This window comes from Protopterus annectens, chromosome 9.part0 (genome assembly GCF_019279795.1).
Source record: "Protopterus annectens isolate FY-2018-M chromosome 9.part0, PAN1.0, whole genome shotgun sequence".
Lineage (NCBI taxonomy): Eukaryota > Metazoa > Chordata > Ceratodontiformes > Protopteridae > Protopterus > Protopterus annectens.
Window position 1 is genome coordinate 749,743,063 of NC_056743.1, and position 24,557 is coordinate 749,767,619.

Here is a 24,557-nt window from a genome sequence, read left to right on the forward strand (position 1 = left end):
TAATAAAGGTACTTCTACTATTACAGCACATATATATTTACAGGATATTTAGACACAAATTTGAAAGGCAGACTTATTATAGCAGATAGAAATTAAAAAGGTAAATAGGATTATTAGTAACATATCTAGCTGCAGATTTACAGAAACAAGTTAATACGGTATATGGTAAATATGCTTCAAGGTACATATATTATTGGTGTAAAATTCTGGTAATAAATGTATGTGTAAACACTTCAAGACTGTATATATTTCATGCAGAAATTGCAGTTTACCAAGCACACCAGAGGCATGAACTTACGTAACTGAGTTATTAGATTACAGGCTAGCTCAGAGAGCTGAAATAAAGACAGTACTGTAAGCCATAAAATAGTATGGTAAAGAACAGTTTAATATTATTAGTGACAGTTTTATGCAGTAACAGTTATTATTATTTATCCAAGAAAATTCTAACAGCAATGATAAATCCTTGCAGCATTCAGTAGTACTGAAAGAGTTAAATGACATTGTCTAAACGAACAACTACATGTTAGGAAGTGGGCAGAGACCTGCACCCTGCAAAAAATTCTTTTGTAAATTACAACCTGAGGGTCACAGAGTAAATATAGAAAGTTCAACTGTTACGATTAATTTTATAAAGATGCATTTATGCAGATTAGAGTTAAAGCAAGTATGTAAATATGTTTTGTGTGTTCAGACTATTGTATAATAGTACTAGTTTTCAGTTTAAATGTGTTTCAGTTATCACATAAAATGTATATACAGCAGATGTAAATTTATATAGATTACAGTTAAAGCAAGTATGCAAATGTTTTTAATGTTTTCAGACAGTTGTATAACAGTACTAGTTTTCAGTTTATGCTTTTATCTGTGTTCAAATTATACTGACAGAAAAAAGTATTCCTATAGTAATAGTTTAGTTTCCAGTATAGAACACTTATCAAATTTCAGTTTATGTTTTTATCTGAGTCCAGTCAATCCAACCACCATTTACTTAGGACAAACTGTATATCACCTCTGGCCTTGTGCTTTAAGTTCACTGGAAACTTTAAGTATACACATAGCAGGGTCATCCAAATAGGCAGTCTGAGCCAATTCATTCCAACCACCATTTAATTAGGACAAACTGTGAACCACCTCTGGCCTTGTGCTTTAAATAAGTGTTACAGGCATCCAGTCTTCTGCATACATTTTAGAATGCATAGTGACTAGTCTGAAGACAAGTGTTTCAGTGTCCTAGTATGTAAGCAATAGCCTTATAGTCTTGTAAACCCTCCTCCACTGACATCCTGCTGGTCAGCTTTTACTCTCTCATTCCTATCAGGCACTGACATTTACTCCTACTGCTCAAACTATTTCTTTCTCTTATATTTTTCTTCACTTCTTCTAGACTTGTTACTCCCATTATTTATATCCTCCTGTCTTTAGTGGAACTGCATGCCTTCAAGGAAGTCACCCTTGGTCCCCCCCCCCATGTTTTATTTCTCCTTGCCTGAGTCAGTTAACTAAACCACTTTCAGCTCTGAGCTACTATATGTCTACAATCAACATCGACTCTGTGTACTCAACTGTCTCTTTAGTGTGTTTTTGTTTTTCAATATAAGTGTCCCTGCAAGCAAACAGATGGGAAGTAACAGTGAAGTCTGCAGTTTGGACACCAGTCTGTGGGCTATATTTGTATGTAAATGATAAATATTATGGCAGCCTAAAAAAAAAGAAATTTGTCCACTATAATAGCTCCATTTTCTTAGACCACAGCAATCACATTGGTACTCTCCCCTTTAACTTCTGCTAAATTCATTGTTTTCAGTAATCTACTGTCTCCCTTCCTTAAGTTTATTTCTCTTCTTGTGTAACCCCGTTTGAGTTCTCAACCAGTATTTTTCCAGAGCTGAACTACTGCATTCTGGCTTACTTTATCTCATTGTTTTGATGGTCTGTGTGGGGTTGAGGTAGGCTTTTGAACTTTGCATTTCAAAGTCCATAGAAACCTTCTTACATTACACAGTTGTTCAAACAGTCAAGTGCAATTTTTTACTGTTATCACCATTAGTCAGGTCAAGGTGATATTGGATTAACTCTTCTACTAAATCTGTGTCCTAGAACAACACAATCAAAACATTAATTTACTATCAGAGACCTTTTAAACTGAATTGTTCCTTTTAGTTATCTCTCAGCAGATTTGTGGCTGTTTACGTTAACTCACTGATTATTTTCTCTGTCTTTTGACATGTTTTCAACCTGTTTCATTCGCCCACACTAACAATCGGGCTCGCACCACTCCCCTATTATACCCCCAAATTCCACCCACTGCCTCTTACTATAGATTTATACTTCTGTAGCACCACCCACATATTCCTCTAAGCAATATCATTCATTCCCTCCAGTTGGAAAACAATCAATACAATTACTCCCAATAGTTACACTCACTCTAGTTTATGACCCAAGACTCTCTCTCTCTCAAATTGTCTTACTCCTTGCCTCCTATAACTATTAAATTACATTTCTACAACTAACCTTATACCCTCCTAACATTTTATTATCCTAATTTACAACAAAGATAAAACCCACAAAAAATAAAATGCCCCTAACTCAGATTTTTTTACTATTTCTCCTCCCTCTACTATCATTCATCACCAATGATCAAATCCACCTCCTTTAAGTACTTAGGACTTCAACCAATGCTCACAAAAATATCATCATCTACCCAGCCTTTCTCCATAACACCCTGCATTTACAAACAATCCATATATATGATTTATTTTTCTATAAATATCTTAAAACTAAGCATCCAAATTTATGATCAAATATCAAACCATGACCAAAATATAACTGGCCACAGTCTTCCCTCTGTAGAATATCAATTACAAACTAGTAGCTATATTCACCCCAACCCTGGTCCCACTGTTCATAAAACCATCACTTCCAACCTCAAAATAAATTAGTCATCCAATACATCTGAGCAAAAAAAAAAAAAAAAAAAACCAACAAAAAACAGAATCCAAACTCGCCTTACTAAATATGAACCTAAAAAGTATGTGCAATAAAATCCATGACATACATGCTCCTCTTGCCACATACACTCCTGATGTACTTATAGCTACTGAAACCTGGTTGAAATAAAGAATAATGAGATCACCCCTCCCCCCGGGATTCAATATACTCAGGCATGACAGACAAAACCAGCATGCAGGTGATACAGCAATCATCTATAAAAATTCCCTAACCATTACCTTACTTCCACAGGAAATACCCAAATTTAACAATGGAGAACTACTAACACTCCTAAAAATAAACAATAGGAAAACTACGTGTTTAACAGCAATTTATATACCACCAGGAATAACATTGTTACTGCTGAAAGCATCCTGTATTGGGTATCCCAACAAATTAACCATGAAAGTATAATAATTGGAGACTTAAATATGGACTGGCATCTCAAAAATTCCACTGCCCCACTGAATCCATTAACTTGTACAACTTTAGACAATTGATGACCATACCTACTAGAGTCAATAAAACTTCAAGGAGACACTCAACAATAGATTGGATTCTTACAAACAAACCAGACAAACTGGCACATAGCATAAGTGACCACATACCATAGGTTCATAGATTAGTACTATGCTAACTGCCCTTGCGAGCCATTTTAAGCCTAGCCAATTATACCTTGTGAGACTCAAACCCTGCACCTTGTGTTTGTAAAGCAAACACCTTAACCATTAGGCCACCCTCCCAACCCCTACATATGCTATTAGAACTCACCATAACCTAGATAAACATATTTATAATCAAATATGAAATACAACCAATATCAGCAAAGACATTTTCAATGAAACACTAAAAACATATAACTGGAATGTTCTTAGAACAATGCCATTAGATACTGCCGTAGAACACTTTAATAACATATTCTTAAATAATCTTATCTTAAATACCTTAAATAATCTAGCACCAGTACGTAACAAAAAAGTGAAGTCCAACCCCACACCATGTATGACAAAGGAAACAAAAAAATCATGATAAAAAGGGATAAAGCCTGAAAAACTGGTAGAAAAATAGAACTCAAAATGCCTTTCAGCATTTAGACATCTTAGAAACCTTGTAAAACTCCATGTCAAACAGGATAAGCAAACATACTATACCAGCCTTCAAGACAAAACATATAAACAACCCAAAACTTTTTATGGTCACAGCTAAATAAACTACTCTACCCTGGCAAAACCACTAGTTCCTCTCCAAAAGCAAACAACATGACAGGCTGCATCTCCACACAGTTTAATTCCTACTTTATGCAATCAATATTATCTCTCTTAGACACCAACACATCTTCCCCCTCACCCTACCCTTGTCCAATCATAACTAGTCACAGCTCTTCAGTTTTAGTCCAGTACCTGACTTTTTTGTATTTAAACTGGAATATGACAAAAACAATATATCCTTTTTGGATGTATGGTTGAAGAAGGATTTTGGTAATGGGACATAGACAGCGAATATTTATAGAAAACCCATATATTCTAACGGTAGTCTTCATTTTGATAGCACGCATCCAATACATCAAAAAAGAGCCATTATTAAGGGTCAGTTTGTAAGAGCACCTCATATGGTCACTAAAGAGCTGATTTCATAAGGGAATGCACCTTTATGGAAGGGGTCTCGCTTGGACATGGCAGAAGAAACTAGTAACTGCAATGGGAATGGATTAAACTGTGATTCGGATGCTGAACATAACAGAAATTGCATCTACACTTCTCGTTGGACTGGTATGCTTGATACTACCATTAACCCACTATTATCTTCTGATGCCCTTACACAAACTGTCCCCGAATTGAAGAATGTTGATTTATATGAGACTTTTATTGCCAAATATCGTGTACTTGAGAATAAGCTTTACCATTTTAAGTGTCTGCAGTGGCAGCACTTCCACCTTGAATCTTCCCTACAGTTCAATATAGTACCCAGGGGTCTGAGGGTCCTAACTATGCCTAGTTATGGAGAGACTCGCCAGAATTATTATGGCGTTGGCAACAACTCAACCTTGATCTGAGCACCAAGTATATGCAACTCCTTATTGACTTTTTTCTTCCACATGAAAGTTGCATACAGAAATTAACACCTTACATAATGAACTATTAGATCAGTTTACTAATGATGCTTTCAGCACCAAACTTGACTCTTTATTTGATAATATTCATGTCTATGATAAAAAACTACAAGTGATTAAAACGCGTAAATTACAGAGGGATCAGTGGGATTTTAAAAAGGGGCAGTCTTTTCATGGCCCATGGAAAGACCAAACACTGATTTGCAGCTAGTACAAGAACCACTATTAGCAGCCAATGACCAAATGAGCTCTACGGAGACAGGAAATAATACTACACCAGCACGCATTTTAGATAGTGCAGCAACAAACTCCTATTCTGACACTAACCGTGATATTTTGGTAGCTGAACAAATACAAACATCACATTTGATTGAATCACTAACATTGACTGATTTAGGTATTGGTCATAATAACATCAGTGATGTGAGACCACGTACAACTTTAAACAGTAAATTAAGGAATAAACCTAAAGAACAAATGATTTTAACGCAGATGAATTTTTTTTACTAAAAGACCCCTCCCTATACGAGAACGCTCACAAACCAGAGGGAGGAAAGGCAGAACGCGATGGTTACAGAGCACAGACCCATCCAGGAAATCAGCAACGCAAATGGAAAAGGCAAGTTTAGTTGTAAATATCTCCTCCTATACATTGACTAATTCACAAATATCGCTGCTGTCTAAGGGACTTAATTTTATTCCATCTCAACGAGGAGACCTTGTAGAAACTTTAAAGCATATCAAATTGTTTGGTCGTACCTTAAACCTCAGAGTTATGTTTAATGGTCATAATAATGCTGATAACATTCTTCGAAAACCTAGTACATTTGTTCCACCGGTACATCCAATGGTGGAAGCCTTTATTGACTTATGTGAGAAGGACATTAGAAAGACTTTTTTAACATGTCCACTGATGAGAACTCTGCCTTAATTGAACTCAAAAACATGACTGGTATAGAAATTAAACAAGCAGATAAGGGAGGAAATGTAGTCATCATGGACGGAGATGTGTATGTGCAACAGATGAGATTGTTACTTGATGATGATTGTACTTACGCTAATATTAATTCTAATATTGTGAAAGGTATTATAGATAAAATACATTTTTTAATTTTTGAGTTGCTTATAACAGACAGAATTAGTGAACCTATATTTGTTATTTTAGTGTTGAACATCCTGTTATCCCTACTATCTATGGGCTGCCAAAAATACATAAGGAATTAAACCCCCCACCAATGAGTCCTACTGTCTCGGGAAGAGGTTGGGTTACTGAACCCCTTTCCATTTACGTAGAGAAGCAGCTACATTCATTATTAGAAGGCTGTTCTACAGTTCTCAAAGATACAAAAATGTTTTTACAGCTATTATATCAGCAAACTTTGAGCTTGAGGACTGAATACGTTTTCGTAACTTTAGACATAGAATCCCTCTTTATCAGGATTCCTAATGAATGGGGGATTGCTAACATTGATAAACTCCTAGTATCCAGGAACTGAGATAGAGACAAAATTCATCTTATTTGTGATTTATTAGAAATGATTTTGGAGAATAATGTTTTCATGTTCAACAATGTGTTTTTATTTACAGAAGGTTGGCGTAGCGATGGGCACTTCTTGTGCCAACAGCTACACCAATCTCTGTTTAGTTCAATGGGAGCAGGATTTTGTTCTTGCTAGCAACAATTTTGTCAACACATATTTTGGTACACACACTTTGTGGATGATCTCTTTCTGCTATGGGGTGGGACAATTGGAGAATTAACTGAGTTTGTCGCTTATTTGAATAACATTACAGACTTCCTTAGGTTTACTTTTAAATACTCTCAATCTGAAATTGAGTTTTTAGATACTAAAGTAACTAAGAAAGAGTTGAATATTAAGACAAGCCTATATAGAAAACCCACTAGAAGGAATAGTCTGTTGCATCATACTAGCATGCATCCAAGGCACGTTAAGAGAAATGTACTGAAAGGACAAATTTATAGAATAATGCGATTATATAATAATGATGCACACCTTAACATGGCCTTAAATGAGTTGAAATTAGATTTTATAGATAGAGGATACAAAGAAGCTGATATAAATGAACAAATAAGGTTAGCATGGAATGAGAGAGTGATTCTAAGTGTAGACCATTTTTTAGTAACATGACAGAAGTTAGAACCGATACTACTACACGTCACAACTCAGATGTACATGAATATCTTAGGTTGGTCCTCCCCTTTTTCCAATGATGTAGGTAAGATTTGTGAGGTTTTAAGAGGCACTGGAAAATTTTAGGCACTGTAGATGAACTTCACGATATAATTAATGATGGTCCGTCTTTTTCTTTTAAGAATAATCGCTCTTTAAAAACAAAGCTTTGCTACACATCACATAATTTTACTGGAATGAAGGCAGACAGGTCAGGGACTTTTCCTTGCAGACATTGCCTTGCATGTAAGTATGTTTATACATTGAATCACTTTGAACACCCAATTAGGAAATTTTGGATTGATGCTAAGCAATATGTTGATTGTAGAACTAAGAATGTGGTCTATTTTTGCTTTTGCAAAGTTTGTTTTGCATTTTATATAGGAAAAACCAACAGTATGTTTAAAGATAGAATCTTATAACATCTTAGAGACATACATAATGCAAAAGAGACTAGTGCTCTTGCACAACACACTTTGAATAGAGACAAGATCATGAGTTGACTTTCTTTGTGATTGAGAGCTTAGTCAACTATACCAGGGGTGGAGACTTGTGCAATAGAACTGAAGAAATTGAGCAGAAATGGATTTTACTTTTACAAGCAGATAAACCCCCTGGCCTCAATAGCAAGGTCTCCCTCAAACCCTTTTTAAAGTCTAGAAGTTTGAAACATTAATATATTTCTTTTTTTATATATTGGCATTTTTATCTATTTCATTTGCATAAGCATTTTAACATATGCAACTATCTATTATTTTTATTGTATTTTTATTGTGTGTGTGCTGTTTTAAATTTGATTGTTGTTAATTAACTTATGATGTCATCATTTTAGTCTATTTAATGGATGTGTTTTAGTTTAATACTGAAGTCTGATGAAGCAGTTGTGCAAATGCGCTTACTTCTGTTTGTCCCAATAAATCAGTTTTTTATTCCTATCTGCCGTGAGTGATCGAAGTCTTATTCTACATAGCATTTCGTTGTTCTATACCTTTATTGGTCACGTTGCCTTGTGAGACCGGTTTTACTGTTTTTTTGTATTTAAACTGGAATACGACAAAAACAATATATCCTTCTTGGATGTATGGTTGGAGAAGGATTTTGGTAATAGGACATCGCAAATATTTACAGAAAACCCATATACTCTAATGGTAGTCTTCATTTTGATAGCATGCATCCAATACATCAAAAAAGAGACATTATTAAAGGTCAGTTTGTAACAGCAGCTCGTATGGTCACAAAAGAGCTGATTTCATAAGGGAATGCACCTTTCTGGAAGGGATGTTTATAAAAAGAAGTTACCCAAAATCAATGGTTAGAAATCTCAGAAAAGAGGTTATTATAAAAAGGTTAACAGGGCATTTTAAACCCATATTAACAGGGGATTAAGGGTATATGGACCGGCAACAAAATTTGAATAAAACGGTTAACCCCTATAATTATTCTTTTATTACATTTAACAATGACTGCTTGTTGATAAAATGGGTAATGGAAAAGAATTGGGGAATACTTAAGGATGACCCAAAAGCATGTACTAAAACTGGGAACAGGCCAGTAATGGTTTATAAGAGAGGGAGATGTTTAAAGGATTTATTGGAAATGCACCCTACTAGTAGTACACATGCTAATTTTAAAGGTATGAGTAAATGTGGTTTCTGCAGGTTGTGCAAATACATTAAGGTGGGGAAGAAATGCACCCTTGTGGATGAAATGATTTCAGTAAGGAGTAGCTTTAACTGTTGTTCCAAATATGTAGTATACATATTAACAGGGGATTAGGGGTATATGGACCTGCAAGTTTGTAGGGCATTCTACATTGGCAAGACTGAAGAATGTTGAAACAACGTATTTATGAACATGTATATGATATCTATAATAGGAATAATACTAATGCTCTAGCAAAGCATGTCATCAACAATATGGAACATTTTTTCACATTTTCTGTCTTGGAACTGATTACTCTGAATGTTAGGGGTGGGTCCCAAGCTCTCCATTTAGAAACAAGGGAGTTGTATTGGCAGTTATATCTTAATGCCTTTAGTTACCCGGGACTTAATGAACAGTGCTCCACAGTTTGCTTATTAAAATTAAAGAGTTTGGATAGGTGAACCTTTAAAAGAAAAAAGAAGTTTTTTATTTTTTTTTTGTTTTTGTTTTATTGATCTTGGGGGGTGAATGGTTTGTTAGATTTTAATGAGAATACAAGAAAATGTGATATATGTATATGCTGTAGAAAGGTTTGAAGTGTGATGTTACTTTAAATTATAACTGAACTGGAGGTCACATGAGGTTGCTGGCGGGATATTTTAAGGATGGGAAATGTATGTTTTTATCCTTCTGAGGAAGCCCTGATTGTCAGGACAAAAGCGCTTAAGTATTGCTTCATTACACTGTCTGAACTTTTATTACTGCCATTGCCGTTAATTCCTTCTGTCTTGCTGGTGCCTTGGACCTTTTTGTTTCCATTTTAGTCCAGTACCTACCTTGCCTGTAAGGAAGTTGCTCCTTAAACAAAAAGCTACTTCTGTTACTGAAGACCAACTACCATCAGACTACCTAAAAATGGCTGCAGAAGTCATAGCCTTCCCTGTGTCCATAGCAAAAATATACGTCCCATCACTGTGGAAAAATTCTTACATCATACCACTGCACAAAGGTGGCACATCTACAGAGTTTAATAACTACAGACTGGTAGCGATTCTGTCCCTCCTCTCCAAAATATTAGAGAAATGCATCCATATGCAGCTGACGCAATACCTAACCTAAAATAACCTGCTTTGAGAAACACAACATGGCTTTAGGCCCAAGCACAGCACCACTACTGCTCTACTACATTTTACTAATATAATAAACCAAAATATAAATGGTCTGCTTGTGTCCACCATGTCCTTACACTTGTTAAAGGCATCTGATACTGTCTCACAACAGCAACTGCTCGTTTGACTCTCTTCAACAGGACTTTCACAAAAACTCCTTATTGTGTTCCTTAGTTACCTATCTGTAAGGCAACAAGTCATTAAATGGCAACAAACCTACTCATCCTTTCAACCAGTTACTACAGGTCTCCCTCAAGGCTCTATCCTGGGTCTTCTAATATTTGATGTATTTATTAATGACCTCCACATCTCCACTCACCGTGCTAGTTTAGTTCAGTATACAGATGACATAACATTAATAGGTGCAGCCTCAACAATAAATAAGCTCCAAGACATTACCCAAAAATCTTCCTCCTCTGTAGAAAGTGAATCAAAGAATCAAACCTCCTACTCAACCCCAAGAAAACTAAGTTAATGCTTTTCACCTCAAAAAGTTGCCAAAATCAAAAGTAATCTTTTACCATAAAGACAGTAAATAATACTATTATTGAAACTGTAACTCACAGTAAACTTCTAGGCATTATAATAGATGACAATCTCAAATATGACCACCATATACTGCACACCATTAAAATTACACACCAAATACTATGCTCCCTTTATAGGATCAATGGATTCCTTACAGATACTACAAGAAAAACTCTTAGCCACCACCTTCTTTTTGCTGACTCTCTTATATGCCTCTCCTATCCTAACAAACAATACTCAAAGAAACATGCCTCCTGCTACAATAAAGTAGCTAAATTTGCCACCAGTCTCCCTCATAGGACCTGTGAAGATTCGGTGAAGATTAGGAGAATATTGTCTATATTAAAATTATTTAAAATAAAATAATACTATGAATAATGAGCCTTGTGAAGATTGGGTGAAGATAAGTGAAGGCTGCCAGCCTAGCCAGATAGAATTTTGGAGATAATTCTATCATCTGTAAATATTAATGTAAATCACAGGCTTGTGTCTTAAATGGTAAAAATAGTGTTACATGTGGAACTGAAAAAAATGTAACAACAGTGCACTCTACTGACCAAGTAAAGCATGTTGTGACCCTTTGATCTAAAGTCGGCTCCGGCCTGTCTAGGTGAAGGAATTCTTGCTATTGATTTAAGGCTAGAGTTAATGGCCAGCATTTGCATGCATAAATGTCTTTTATTGCTCTGGCTTCTGCCCAGAGTTGAAGAATGTAAATGTAGTTTCTGTTAGCCTGGGAACCCAGGGAAGTGTGAAGAATGATGTAATGTGAACCAGGAATGTGATTTAAAAAACAGAGAGAATCAGAGAGCATTAAACATTTTTGTCTTGACCATCCAACTCAACAGCACTGTCGTGCTCTATATGTAAGTTTATCTTAGATTTGTGTTTTCTCTTAGAAATAGCTAGAAACAAGAAAGATTAGACAGTGTTTTTCTGTGATGTCAGAAATGTACTATTGAATTATTTTAAGTATTTCTATGTGATCTCTGAACTCTTGACTAGCACTGTGTAGTAAAACGTATTGTCTTGTGTTTTGACTATTTGTTATTAAATATTTTAAAACCCTTTCAACTGTGGTTGTTTTTGTAGAGATAATTTAAGCTCTTTAGAGTACTTACATGCCTTTGGTAAAATTGTACAAAGCCACTTTAATAGCTTTAGCCCTGGGCTATACTACCAATTGGATAATAATATTGCACAGTAATTGTACACCCTTTTAAGGGCCTTTGAGTAGCTGATAAATATTAGTGGGTGGTGGCATCTGGTACTACTGTATAGTCTGGGAAAAAGGGGCACAGTTGGAGAACCTGTGCCAGCCTTCCCCAGGAGTGTCTGTGTGGTTGTATAAACTCTTCTCAAAGTTTGTGTGTGTGTGTGTGTGTGTGTGTGAGCAACTTGGGCAGGGACACGAAGCACTGATTGGACAGAGAGGGTGCTGGAGGTTTTAGCTTGCCCACTAGGCTGAGATCTGCACTCTATAGCTGTGCCAATGGGGAGTCTTATTGGGGACCTGGGGAGCAAGAGAGCAACCAACCCCAGACTGGCTGTGATCTCTGTGTGCTCTTAAGGGAAATTACACTTTACTGTGTGTATTTGTTATCCTTTCTTCCTATATGAGACGCCCCTCATTGGTGTTAGTGGTGAGGATTGAGGCTCCTTGATTGCTGGCCCAGGGCACGGATATCACATATTAATTGTTTGGCAGTGGTGGGATATCCACACCACATATTAATTGGCTGACAAATACTAATTGGCTTGTAGTGGTGTGGGTAGACTGAATTCCTGTAGCTTGTGTACAAGTGAGCTTTGAAGGTGTTTTGTACTCTAAATCAGCCATGCAGTGAAGTTCAGATCACAACTGTTTTATTTCTTTTGTTAGCTTAGTTAGTCATTGTGAGCAGGCAGCATGTCAGCAGAGGAGTATGGAAAGCTGACAAGGAGCCAGCTGGCGGAGATGTGCCAGGCTAGGGAACTGGTGCATGGAAACCTAACTAAGGCAGACCTGATTGCAGCCTTGGTTACAGCTGCATCAGAAAACAGCAACCAGGAGGACAATCAGACTGGCAGTGGATATATAATACCCTCTGAGAATGGACAGCTCAACCTTTCTGCAGAGGACTTAAAAAGCCATCTGGAGCTAAAGAGACTCGGGTTGGAGGCCAGGCGTTTGGAGATAGAAGCCAAGGAAAAGGAGCGGCAGAAGAGGCATGAGAGAGAAATGCTGACTCTTAGCCAGAGTCATGGAGATAATGGGGAAGGACGTATATGGACCCCAGAAGTATAAAAGGTCCGTATATTTCTTCCGCAGTTCAAAGAGGGGGATAATTTTGATAGTTTCATTCATATGTTTGAGAGGGTATGCAAACAGTATAGTGTTGACCAAAGGCACTGTGTACGGTTCCTGACCCCCTTACTCCATGGTAAAGCTGTAACTGTTTTGTCAAAAATGTCTGATGCATGTTTTGATTATACTGCTGTTAAAAATCACTCGTTACAATTGTTTAAGCTAAGACCTGAAATGTATAGGAAAATGTTTCGTGAGCATAGACGCAAGGCAGATGAAAGTATGTGTGAATATGTTGCTGAACTGAGCACTTATTTCCATAGGTGGGTGAGTGGATGTCAGGTCACCACTTTTGAAGGGCTGGCAGACTTTGGTGAGGGATAAAGCCCTTAGCACTTTGCCCGAGGACATGAGGATCTGGTTAGCTGATAGACAATGTGCTACTTCAGATGATTTGGGGAAGAAGAGAGACCTATACCTGACATCAGGGCAGCCCTGCACAGGAAAGGGACCCCCAGTACTGGTCATGGGTCTAAAGGAACCCATGGTGGGCAGCACAGACTGCCCCAATAGAATCTGCCAGTAGCAGGGGAAGCCACTAGTCCAGATACACGTCCAGGAGCTAGGGTTAAATATTTTGAATGTAACCAGTGGGGCCATGTGGCATACAGGTGTCCATGGAGGCAAGGTGGGGAACAAAAGGTGAGGGAGCCAGTAAGTGGGAAAGACAAAATGTCAATAGTAGGTTGTCTTGGGACAACAAGGGTACCAAACTACCAGTAGAGGATATATCCTATTGTAGTGAAAGGCAAAGAGGCCATTGCCAAGAGAGACACAACCTCTGACATAACCATTATAAAGCCTGCAATTGTTACAGAAGAGCACTACTTGCCTGGGTAGTCTACTCTAGTCAAGGCTTTAGGAGGGATCCCATTCCAAATACCTTTGGCTAGGGTTCACCTTGACTGAGAGGGTGGAAAAGGAAGCCAGCAAGTAGGTGTGTTTGAGATTATACCTGCAGATGTCCTGATAGGGAATGATTTTGATAGTGCAGTACCCTGCGCTTGTGCAGTTACACCCAGTCAGGCTTGGAGACAAGCAGGTAAGTCTGGTAGTCTGGGGGAGACCCAGACAGACTGCATATTTTCAGCCAGGACTGGTGAGGTGGTTACTTCAGGGAGGGAGCTACCCTGTAGCAGTGAGACTGAATGTGAGCCACAGCTGCTTGGGGATACTGATGGTCCCTTGGACAGAGTGACTGCAAAGGTAGAGTTGAGTAGTAGCACCCAGGCTGACAGTGAGGCACCACTGTCCAAGGATGCCAGACTTCCTGTGGAAGGGGAGCTGGGAAGGGTTACAAGGAGAGAGATGAGACAGGCTCAGCTCTCAGACCCTACATTGCAAGGCCTGAGGCAGATAGCTAGGAAGGCACCTGATTCTCACGGAAAAGGGGAATCTGTATACTGGGACAAAGGGTTACTATACAGAGAGAGGACCCCTGAGGGAGGACTAGAAGGTGAGAGAGTACAGCAGTTGGTAGTGCCTAAAGCCTACCATCTGGCGCTTCTAGCCATAGCCCATGATATTCCCTTTGCAGGTCATATAGGCATAAAACATACAAAGAGGCATATTATGCAGAACCTCTATTGGCCTGGAATTTCCAGAGATGTAACAGGGTACTGCAGGACCTGTGAGATGTGCCAAAATGTAGGCAAGGCAGGAGATGAGGTGAGAGCTTCTTTGATGCCTTTGCCTGCGATTGAGGAGCCATTTCAGAGGGTAGCTATGGATATTGTGGGTCCTCTGAGTACCCCAAGTTCCACATGGAAAAAGTATATCCTAGTGGTAGTGGATTATGCTACATGATACCCTGAGGTAGTGGCTTTGTCCTCCATTGAGGCAGAAAAGGTGGCAAATGCTTTGTTAGAGATTTTCAGCAGGATAGTTTGGTTTCCCAAAAGAAATACTGACTGACAGAGGTGCCAATTTCATATCAGACCTGCTGGCTTGTCTGTGGAAGTCCTGTGGGGTGAAGCACATGAAGACCACCCCCTACCATCCCCAGACTAATGGTCCTTTTGAGAGGTTAAACTCTACAATCAAGTCCATGTTACGGGCATTTGCAGATCAGTTTAAGAGGGAGTGGGACAAATATTTGCCCCATCTGTTGTTTGCTTACAGAGAGGTTCCCCAGGAATCCACAGTTTTTTCACCCTTTGAGTTGCTTTTATGGGCATAGGGTGAGGGGACCTCTAGATTTAATTTGAGATGAGTGGGAAGGTGAGTGCAAGTCTCACAAGGAGTCTGTTGTGGCATACGTCCTAAGGCTCAGGGAACTCATGGGCTTGGTGCAGGAGAACCTGGCAGAAGCCCAACAACAGAAAAAAGTGTGGTATGACAGGAATGCTCGAGCTAGAGAGTATGCTGTGGGGCAGCAGGTAATGGTTCTCATTCCTGTCAGACACAACAAGCTGCAAGCAGCTTGGGAAGGACCCTACAAGGTGGTAAGAAAGGTAAGTGATGTGAACTGCTAGGCAGAAGGCAGGGGCACAAACTGTACCATGTTAACATGATGAAACCTTACCATGATATTGAGGCCCTTGTACTGAGCATTTGCAGTGGATTGCAGGAGGAGTCTGAGGGTGATCTAAGGACTGATCTCCTCAGTGAGGCTTGGACTGACACCTCAGTGGAAGGGGTAGCAATGTCCCAGCAGCTATCTTCTATCCAAGTTTGAGAAATCCGAGCAATGTTGTAGGAATTTGGGGACATGTTCACTGGGAAACCAGGGTGCACCTACCTGGGGCAGCACCAAGTGGATACAGGACCTCAAAGGCCTATTAGGCAGGCCCCTTATAGACTGCCTGAGGGAGTCAAACAGACTCTGAAGGAGGAGGTACAGGAAATTTTGGAACTAGGGGTGATTCAAGAGTCCAACAGTCCCTGGGCCTCCCCAGTGGTGCTGGTGCCAAAGAAGGATGGCATCACCAGGTTCTGTGTGGACTACAGGAAATTAATAGTCACACAGAGTCAGATGTTTACCCCATGCCTAGGACAGATGAGGCCCTAGAGCAGCTGGGTGGGGCTAAGTATCTTACAACCATTGATCTTACCAAGGGTTACTGGCAGGTGCCCTTGACTCCCAGTGTGAGACAGAAGTCAGCCTTTGTGACTCCTTTTGTCTTGTATGAGTTCACAAAGATGCCCTTTGGGGTGAAGAATGCCCCAGCAACTTTCCAGAAGCTGGTAGATCATATTCTAGCAGGAGCAGGAGGGTTTGCTCTTGCTTACCAAGATGATATTGCCATCTACAGCCATTCCGGGCCAGAGCACCTTCAGCATGTCAGGGAGGTGTTGGGCAGACTACAGAGGGCAGGGTTGACCATTTAAGCCAAGCAAATGTCAGGTGGGTATGGCAGAGGTCTCCTACCTAGGACACAGAGTGGGGAATTGTAAGATAAGGCCAAAAACTGCCAAAGTGGAAGCCATTCAGGCATGGCCTGCACCTGTTACTAAAAAGCAGGTGAGGGCATTTTTAGGGACAGCAGGGTACTACAGAAAGTTTGTCCCCAATTATAGTATCAAAGCTGCTCCCCTAACAGACCTGACAAGGAAGAACAGGCCGTGTGGACCCCAGCATGTGAGCAGGCATTCCAAAAGCTTAAAGAAACTTTGGGAGGACTCCCTGTGTTAGCCAGTCCAGATTACAGCAAAGAATTAGTTGTGCAGGTTGATGCTTCAAACCATGGGGTGAGGGCTGTACTTAGCCAGATTTCTTCAAAGGAAGAAGAAGAGCACCCAGTGGTTTATCTCAGTTGTAGGCTCCAACCCAGGGAGGAATGCTATGCAGCTGTAGAAAAGGAATGTCTAACCATAGTGTGGGCACTGCAGAAACTTCACCCTTATCTGTATGGAAGGAAATTCACTGTTATGACAGATCACAACCCCCTAACATGGTTAAACCGAGCCAGCCAGCAAAATGCCAAGTTGCTTAGACGGAACCCGGGGTTGCAAGCATATATGTCCATGCAGCACCACAGTGGGATTAGCAATGCCAATGCAGATGGGCTCTCAAGACAGGGAACAGGGTGAGGTATACTCAAATAGACCTAACTCCCTCAAGCAGGATTTCTCAAGGGTCACTTAAAATACTAGCTTGAGTTCTCCAGGGGGGAGATATGTGAAGATTGGGTGCAGATAGGTGAATACTGTCTATATTAAAATTATTTAAAATAAAATAATACTATGAATAATGAGCCTTATGAAGACTGGGTGAAGATAGGTGAAGGCTGCCAGCCAGATAATTCTATCATCTGTAAATATTAATGTAAACCACAGGTTTGTGTCTTAAATGGTAAAAATAGTGTTACATGTGGAACTGGAAAAAATGTAACAATAGTGCACTCTACTGACCAAGTAAAGCATGTTGTGACCCGTTGATCTAAAGTCAGGTCTGGCCTGTCTAGGTGAAGGAATTCTTGCTATTGTTTTAAGGCCAGAGTTAATGGTCAGAATTTGCATGCATAAATGTCCTTTATTGCTCTGGCTTCTGCCCAGAGGTGAAGAATGTAAATGTAGTTTCTGTTAGCCTGGGAACCCAGGGAAGTGTGAAGAATGATGTAATATGAACCAGGAATGTGATTTTAAAAACAGAGAGAATCAGAGAGCATTAAGCATTTTTGTCTTGACCATCCAACTCAACAGCACTGTCTTGCTCTATATGTAAGTTTATCTTAGATTTGTGTTTTCTCTTAGAAATAGCTAGAAACTAGAAAAATTAGACTAAATGTTTTTCTGTGATGTCAGAACTGTACTACTGAATTATTGTAAGTATTTCTCTGTGATCTCTGAACTCTTGACTAGCACTGTGTAGTAAAAAGTATTGCCTTGTGTTTTGACTATTTGTTATTAAATATTTTTAAAACCCTTTCAACTGTGGCTGTTTTTGTAGAGATAATTTAAGCTCTTTAGAGTACTTGCATGCCTTTGGTAAAATTGTACAAAGTCACTCTAATAGCTTTAGCCCTGGTCTATACTACCAACTGGATAATAATATTGCACAGTAATAATTGGACACCCTTTTAAGGGCCTTTGAGTAGCTGATAAATATTAGTGGATGGTGGCAGCTGGTACTACCGTATAGTCTGGGAAAAAGGGACACAGCTGGAGAACCTGTGCCAGCCTTCCCCAGGAGTGACTGTGTGGTTGTATAAACTCTTCTCAAAGTGTGTGTGTGTGTGTGTGTGTGTGAGCTACTTGGGCAGGGACACGAAGCACTGGTTGGAAAGAGAGGGTGCTGGAGGTTTTAGCTTGCCCACTAGGCTGAGATCTAGACCCTATAGCTGTGCCAGTGGGGAGTCTTACTGGGGACCTGGACAGCAGGGGAGCGACCAGCCTCGGACTGACTGCGATCTCTGTGTGCTCTTAAAGGAAACTGCACTTTACTGTGTGTATTTGTTATTTATTTATTTATTTATTATACATTTGTTGACTGGGCTAGTCCAACTGGATATATTTCCATTTTCAGTAGAGGCCCAGGGAGATAAGCTCCAAAATAAAATATATTATTAAAAAAAAATTCATTCTACAGTTACAAAGGATAACTTTTGGCACATTGATGCAGTTCTTTTCAATATGACAAAGTACAAATTAAAAACATATGACAAAAGAGTTAATTTCCTATTCCAATCTAGAGTAAGAAATATCATCTGGTTAACACTCTTCTCTAAGTAATTTGTGGCCAATTTCTTAGCTTGTATTTATCATTTAAGCAGAAGTAAATAACTTAGTCTAAGAAGAGAAAGGAAAGAAGAAAGAATGAAAAAGTGTAACAAACAAGTAATGGTTAGTTGGGGTTGCAACTAGGATATAACCAGTATTTTCTAAGGTATATTTTAAGTTTCTGTCTGAAAACTGATAGGGAGGAAAGTGATGTAAGATCACTAGGAAGTAGATTCCAGCTTTTCCCAACTGTATTTGAGAAGAGAGAGCCCCCTGCCATGTTGTTGGATTTGGTAGTACAAACTAGTAGTTTATTAGAAGAGTGTAAGGTGTTCAGATTTTTGTAGGGACAGATCACGGAAGATAGTATTGGAGTCTTATGAGGCTGGTAAAGGGTCTTGTGAACAATTGTAAGTTGGTTAAAAATTAGTTGATTCTGAAGGTCCAGCCAACCTAGCTGTGATAGATTGTGACAGTGATGGGTTCTTATAGGTTGTTCAGTGGCAAATCTGGCAATGTTATTGTAGAATTTAGCTAGTTTCAGGAGATTATGTTTAGACAGGTTAGTATAGATAGGAGAGGCATAAAGAAATGTAGAGATTAGGTGGGAGTGGGCGATAGTAGATCTGGCTAGTGGAGTAAGGAATGGTTTACTCCTGCAGATGGAGCCCATTTTTTTGTTGACAGTTTTTACTGTATTGTTTATATGAGTATCAAAGGAGAGGCGGTTGTCAATAGTTACTCCTAGGAGTTTGGTTGTTATATCAGGAGATATGAGTGTTTCGTTTCTAGATGCAATTGAGGAATTAATTTGGGTGGATGTACGGGTAGGAGTAAATAGTAAGAGCTTTGTTTTTTTAGGATTCAATAGGAGACAACGTAGAAGAAACCATGTTTCAACTATACTAAATACTGATTGAGTTTTTGATTGCAGTTCAGATGAGGAACTGGCTGAGCAAATTATTGTCGAGTCGTCTGCATATTGTATACAAGTGGCATGTGAAATAGCTAGGTATAGATCACTGATGAAGATTGAAAAAAGGAGAGGGCCTAGAATGGAGCCCTGAGGGACACCTAGAGTAACAGGCAGGAGGAAGGATAGGTGATTTTCCCAGAGAACTGCTTGCTGCCTATTGCTGAGGTAGGAATTGAACCATTTTATGCCCTGAGAAACAAGAGACAGAGATCTGAGAATATTTATTAGCAGTGAGTGGTCAACCATGTCAAAAGTTTTTGACAGGTCAATAAAAAGAGCAGATGTAAGAATATTATTATTTCTGTTTTGTTAATGGAGTTAGAGAAGGACAGGGCGGCGTTTGTGGTACTATGGAATGGCCTAAAGCCATGTTGGCAATCAGCAAGTAAGTTATTTTGAATTAGATGGTTTACTAGTTGTTTCTGAATGCATTTTCCATTATTTTTGCCAAGGGGGATAGTAGAGCTATAGGACAATAGAATGTTCATTAGAGTTCCCTCCTTTGTGTATGGGGATAATGTGAGATTTTTTTCAGATTGATGGAACTGTTCCCTCATTTATGGTTCTGTTTATGAGGATGGCTATTGGATAGGTAACAGCTCTGGGATGTTCAGCACTGATACACTTCCAATCGATATTGAAATCTCCTAGGATAATAGTTTCTTGTGAGAAGTATGGTGACAGGGAGCTAAGGATATCCTCGAGTATACTGATATTATTATCAGGAGGTAAGTAGATACAGATGATGTATATGGATTTACTAGAATTAAGCTGAAGTTTGGAAGCAAGGATTTCTGCACTGATTTTTGGGGGTGGTATACAGTCCAAGGAGGTAACTTGCAGGCTGTTTTTGAAAAGGATTGCTACTCCCCCACCTTTCCTATTTTTGCGGTCAGCCCTTATAATGTCGTATCCAGGTGGGGTGATTTCAGTATCTAGGGTATAGGGTTTTAGCCATGTCTCTGTTAGGCAAAGTATGTCAAAAGATTGCACATCCAATAGAGCATGGAGGTGTGCAAGTTTGTTATTAACACTGCATATATTGAGTTGTGCAATGTATAGTGAGTTAGTGGGTGTAGTAGGGTTAGATGAGATAAAGGGAGTAGGGTTAAGATGATTAAATGTTGATGTACTGGCTGGTCATGGATTTGGGGAGTTGCTTTTGGGTCTATACCTAGGATTGTAAAAATGGCAATTTAGGTATAGAGATTTCCTATTTTTTAAATTATTATACTTGATGTGGGTCAGTCTATGGTATTTTGCTAGTAGGTAGCTTGGCACTGAGGTTATATTTATGTGATTGTAGGAGATGTTGAGAGTTAATGTAGCATGTTTAGGAGGGAAGTGAATATTAAGATATTGAGGGTGTTCAAAGGAGGTTATGAGGTAGGCTGTGTTTAGCCAAGGTAAAAGTGTGGCAATAACTAACAGCTTGAGCTGTGTTGAGATAGTATGTGTTGGCATTGTGAATAATTAGATCACTGGTATTAAAAGGGAGGTAGGAGTGGTGCTGTGACGCATGTAAGGTTATAAAAGAAGGTTCAATTACCTAGGTGGAAAGATGCTTGATTGGCTAAAGGTAGAGAGGGTGTGGTTTAATTAGCATGATATATGAGATGCCCCTCACTGGTGTTAGTGGTGAGGATTGAAGCTCTTTGATTGCTGGGCCAGGGCACGGGTGTCACAGGACCCACCATTGTCTTAGCTTAAAGCAATTAAACTAGCTTGAACTGCACAACTTTCTAGCACAACTAACTAAAGCACACAAACTCAATCATCATCCAGAAAAATGCCCTGCACTAAAAAACTTATTACTACCCTACTGTCCAGCAAGGGACCTTTGTTCTAGTAACAATTCTTATTACTTACAAATAAGTCAAATAATGTTGCAGGAGACTTGCTCTACTCCCAGTGTGTTGCTAAACTCTGGAACAGTGTCCCCATGCAAATAAAACTCTGACAATCTCAGTAGTTTTAAACCACTGCTTAAACATCTTAACCAATCCTGATCCTGTACATGCTCACCACAGGATTAAAACTTTGTGTAAACTGTACTATACTCTCCAAATACTCTCTTTAAACATAATATTTTCAACCTCTTACTGAAATGACAAAACACTTTTATACATAACTGCTGCCTGTACAATCTACTAAGTTGCAAGTGGGCTTTCTCTTCACCTCTGTAAAATATTAGAATGTATAAATGTACTGTTTGTGTACAAATGTAAATAGAAATGTAACTACCCTGTGTTTGACTGGAACTTAGTATAACGCAATGTAAGCAAATTAAGCTTTTCTCCCCAAGGCCTCTGCTGAAAATGGTATTAACCAGTCAGACTTTCCTGGGAAACAAAGACAGACAAAAAAAGAAATTAATAAAAATAAAATCTGTGTTCAGTTTACACTGGCAGAAAATGTATCCCTTTAGTATTAGTTTAATTAGTGTTCAGTATAAATACAGAACACTTTAATGTAAATATCAGTCAGTTTTCAGAATATGACATCCATGCACAGTTGTGAGTTCAGTACAGTACATTTCAGTCAGATTTCAGCTAACAGCTTTACTGCAGTTTACAACATGCAATTACATCACATTTCACATTATTCAGTCATTAGCTTTAAGGATAACAGGCTTATTAAGTTACCTAAAGAATAAGTAGTAATAGTTATTTAATATACTCAAGGCATAACAGGTCAGGGTTAACTTGTTAATTAATTTACAGAATACAGAGGGCATTACATAATAATTATTGTACATTACACAGAAAGTTAAAAAGACACTGACAGGGTGTGCAAAGGTATAGATCTGAAATACAGAAAGCATAGGTTTTAATAAAGGTACTTCTACTATTACAGCACATAGATATTTACAGGATATTTAAGATGCAAATTTAAAAAGCAGACATCTATAAGCTCAGCAGATCCTGCCCAGGTGTCCTGCACAGACCTACAATGCAAGAGAGACAAAAGGAGAGACTTTGGAGTGTTTAAGTACCATTTTTTGTTTTTTTCTTGTTGCTTATTGCTATTTCTGCCTAAACATTCATTTTCTGGCATTTATTGCTTCTCAGAATGCCAATTTTACACTGACATTGCATTTATTTGTGCCTGCACTTCAAAAAAAAAAGTTGTTTTTGTTGTAAATTGTATTTTTTAATTGTTACTGGCTTTGCACTCACATGCGACAGCTATTACTGCACTGTAAAAGTGTTTTTGCATTTGTTTCTACTGTCTTCCTGAAAAAAAAAACAAAAAAATCTTGCCAATTTCCCACCTTACTAACCTAGAAAAGTCCAGTTTCAGATACCTGCTGATACCTGGGCTGTGTTTAAGCTTCTGTGTTAGGCCATACCTTACTTGGGCAAAAAGGAAGTTTCTTTGTACACCAGTGAGAGTGGGGAGCTCTGAACACCCTACCTGCCCTTGGAGGAGTGGTTTCTGTCCAGACACTGTAGTTTTATTGGCCATTTTGGGATAATTTCTATCTCTCTAATCTTTCTGATATAAAAAAACGCATTTGCGCGGTTTGCTAGGGTTAAACTATCCCCGGCTCCACCGAGTCTGCTCTTCAATGTTTCCCTTGGTACTAGCCAGTCCTTCTGATTTAGCACTGAAATCAGCACTTTCTGACTAGCACTTGGCGCAATAAGAGACAGAAGCACTAATAAACTATAGTACATGATCCCCAACAGTTGTTTGTAGGGAACAGTCAAATTACTCTCTCCATCAGGCAAATAAGAATAAGTTCCTTAACCCATTCAGGCATGTCCAAGAGTCAGCTCCCAGTATGCTCTCCTGTGCACCTGATGAATTCAGGCATCCTGAGGCAATGTCACAACTGCCTCATGTACACAGACAACCCTCTCCTCCAACCACACAACACCAAAATCTGCGAGAGATGCACTTACATAACCAGACTTGAGGCAAAGCTCTCTCCAGTCACGACTGGAATTGACAGTCAAGAGGAGAATGTACCAACCTGCAGCACACCACTAACCACACATAGACCCACCATACATGCAACTGCAAACCCCACACATAGATACATAAAGACATATTCAGAGGCTCTAAATAAAATTCTGCAGAACCAACAGAGACCTTCAAAGCAGACACGCAAGCAACCTACACCCACAAACACACCGCAATCATCACATAACCACCAAAACCAGTGTGCCGCACAACTACAGCCCTTAAGGCAAAACACCTTACCTAACACACTTGTAATAGGTGACTCCATAGTCAGGCACACTGATGTCCCTCTCACCAGGCTGAATAAAGAGAAGGTCACTGTCAGTTGCTTGTTGGGCACCAGAATCTGCCAAATTACCCACACACTCAGGTCACTCCAGAACAAGTACAAATATGACTCTGTCATTGTCCATGTTGGTGTGAATGACCTGAGACGTAACTCCCTGGACGACATGAAAAGGGACATAGAAGAGCTCTCTGATTATGTAATCAAGGCAGGTATGACCCTAGCTCGGAGTAGCATCTTACCCTCACCAAGAATGATACCTCAGTACAAGGAAAAAATGATAAATTTCAACAACTGGCTAAGTTTTTGGTGTCATTCAAAGGGGATCCAGTACCTGTCTGCCTGGGATGACATGCTAGACAAGCCTCGATGCTTTGCCAGAGATGGCTTGCACCTGTCACCCCTGGGATTCAGGATACTGGCAAAGGCTCTTGCCACCCCCATAGTGCCTTTTTTAGGCAAAGCTCAAAAAACAAATCCATCACCGTAACAAATACTAGCGACAAAAAACTGAGGGTCATGCTGCTTAATGCTAGGAGTTTAAACCTCAAAAAGCACTCTCTCTAGGCACTCCTCAATATGGAGAACATCGATATTTGTGCAGTAACGGAGACCTGGTTCAAGGCTCAAGAGAGCACCCCAGCGATTCCAGGCTACAACTCATACCACACATTTCGGCCACAA

General features: G+C 39.2%; 1 protein-coding gene across 1 annotated transcript in view; it reads right to left on the bottom strand.

Annotated features, from left to right (window-relative positions):
* The window catches only part of LOC122810586 (tetraspanin-4-like), a 662,136-nt gene that overhangs the window by 400,675 nt on the left and 236,904 nt on the right, over window positions 1-24,557 (bottom strand). The window lies entirely within an intron of this gene.